At 45.6% G+C, this 2,513-nt stretch overlaps 1 long non-coding RNA gene across 1 annotated transcript; it reads right to left on the bottom strand.

Annotated features, from left to right (window-relative positions):
• Window positions 1-1,116: 1,116 nt before the first annotated feature.
• Window positions 1,117-2,218, bottom strand: LOC112922123 (uncharacterized). Its single transcript, XR_003235388.2, has 2 exons — window positions 2,027-2,218; window positions 1,117-1,906 (listed from the first exon to the last, which is right to left on the bottom strand). It is a non-coding gene; the product is annotated as an uncharacterized lncRNA (long non-coding RNA).
• Between the last annotated feature and the right edge of the window lie 295 nt (window positions 2,219-2,513).

Genomic DNA, 2,513 nt, shown 5'->3' on the forward strand with positions numbered 1-2,513 from the left:
CTATGTAATACAAGGTGGTGAAAGTCTGTGGCCCCATGTACCAGACAAAATGAATGGATCATTCAGAATATCTGCGCATTGTCCTGGTTGTTTAAAAACATGTAATCATTAAAAAGGGGTGGGGGGTGAGTGAGAAGTTGAGGACAAGTTTTTATCATCTCCTGTGGAATAAGGTACCACTCTTTTCTTGGCTCCCTGGCAAACTTTCCCACCTACTTGGTCCCCTAATAAGCCCTGGACCCCTGACCTGACCGACCAGCTCACCGCATGGCTTCAGCAACAGTGATTGCTACAAGGGAGGGATCTCAGCAGAGCCAATCAGACCCCTTCCTGGAATTGAATTCCCGAAAGCAGGTAAACCCCATTTGTTTGAGTTTGTAGAGCAAAAGCATTGAACCAGAAGGCAGGAGGCCTGGGTTCCTCTGGCAGTCCTCTAACTCTCAAATTCCTTTTTTTTTTTTAAAAAGAATTTATTTATTTATTCATGAGAGATATGGAGAGAGAGAGAGAAAGTCAGAGAGACACAGGCAGAGAGAGAGAAGTAGGCTCCCTGCAGGGAGCCTGATGTGGGACTGGATCCCAGGGCTCCAGGATCATGCTCTGAGACAAAGGCAGACGCTCAACGGCTGAGCCACCCAGGCGTCCCAACTCCTCAAATTCTGATGTGCTCTCAGAGAGAAGAGCTGCAGGCACACCATCAGATGTGGTACCATATCAAGCAAACTCTCAAGGACAGTTCAAGGAAATCTGCCAAATGATTTTAGAAACCTGCTAGAACCGAGTGAAATTAAGCCAAGGACTCCCCATCCCGTCCCAAGTCCTTAGGCTAGGCCATCCTCGTTCTTCATCTGCTCAAAACTCAGCCAGATCATTCCAGCTCTTGCATGACACAGGATCTAAGAGAAAATATCTAGACCATTGGAGATCTCAGAATATAAGTTCCAGGGACACCTGGGTGGCTCAGCTGGTTCAGCATCTGCCTTTGGCTTGGGTCATGATCCCAGGGTCCTGGTATAGAGCCCTGCATAGGGCTCCCTGCTCGGGGGAATCTGCTTCTTCCTCTCTCCCACCCCCATTCATGGTCTGTCTCAAATAAATAATTTTTAAAAAAGAATATAATCCATGAAAGCAAGGAGTTTTAATAGTTCATGACCATTTCTCCAGCATTAGAACTGTGTGCATGCACTCAGTAAATACTTGATGGAGTAAACTCTGACAGCCCAGGAGGTTCAATGACTAGACCAAGGTTGCCTCCAGCAGGTCAAGAGTTGAGCCAACCTCTTCCTGCAGATTCCTTCCCAGTCAGCAATGGTGCCCTTCATGATGAAGACCCAGCACCGATCACACAGCCCAGGAGCCAGCAAGGAGTATTCTTATTCCAGGAATTGGCTCCTTATGCACACTCAACAGTACTGGTGTAGGTTTAAGTACTTTCTGAAGCCGTCTGTGCTTCCTCTGGAGGCCCATCTGCTGGAAAAAATTTTCGGACCAAGCAGAACCCTCCTCTAGGGGTTCCAATGGGAGTTCAAGGTCCTGCTCCAGTTGAAAGAGCCCAACTCCGAGGGCAAGGTTGAAATCACAGAGAGGCGCTGGTACTGAAAGTGTGCCAAAAGGCTGAGTCGCACTGGCCACAAAGCCCGGAGGGAAATGAAGTGGAGACACAATGATGCTCTGCCTGGAAACCATGAAGTCTCTCCAAAGAGAGAATGTTCATTCTGGTGATTTCCTCTCCACCGCAGTGATGAGCATGACAAAGCCATGCAGTCCCTGGAAATAGGTCACGAGACTGTCTAGGAACCTGTTACCAAAACAGCTTAATTTTTGTGATTAGGACCTCAGTGCGGGGGGGTCGGTTTGGGTCAGGAGCCTTACCCTCAGAGGCCCAGTCTGAACTCTGCCTTTGTTCCTGTGGCCAAGAAGAAACAAGCATTGTCAGTGGTCTATCCACCTTTCTCCTTCATAGTTGTTTAAAGACTCAGATGTGAGTTACAATAAAAAATAAACTTTAAAAAACATAGATACATACATATTGTCAAGAAAGACAATCTTGCTTTTGCATGCTCCAAGATGGGAAAAAGCTAAGAATTAATAAATGGTTGATTCTGCTTTTTCATAGTGTTTTGTATGAGGTGGGTGTGGCTGGATCTTTAATGTTCCAGGGAGCTTTTGTCCATAAGGAAGAACTCTGTACTGTTTATTCTTTCACAAATCCTAATTCTGGAAAAAAAAATTCATTGATATTAAGCAAGCTTTATAAATCCCCCTCCCTCAAAAAAAAAAAAAAAAAAAAAAAAAGGTGAGCCTAGGACTCAGTGACAAGAGAATGGGAATAGTAACTGTTGAAATCTTACAATGAGCTAAGTACCATTACCCCAAGTTTGTGCACTATTTCATTTAATTCACACCACACTGTGTGGCGGGTACCCCTCCTGTCTCTGTTCTACAGGTAAAGCTTATCTAGCAGGTCACCAAGCAGGGTTATTCATCCACTCCTTCATCTGGCCAACAGTTAC

Source organism: Vulpes vulpes, chromosome 1 (genome assembly GCF_048418805.1).
Source record: "Vulpes vulpes isolate BD-2025 chromosome 1, VulVul3, whole genome shotgun sequence".
NCBI lineage: Eukaryota > Metazoa > Chordata > Mammalia > Carnivora > Canidae > Vulpes > Vulpes vulpes.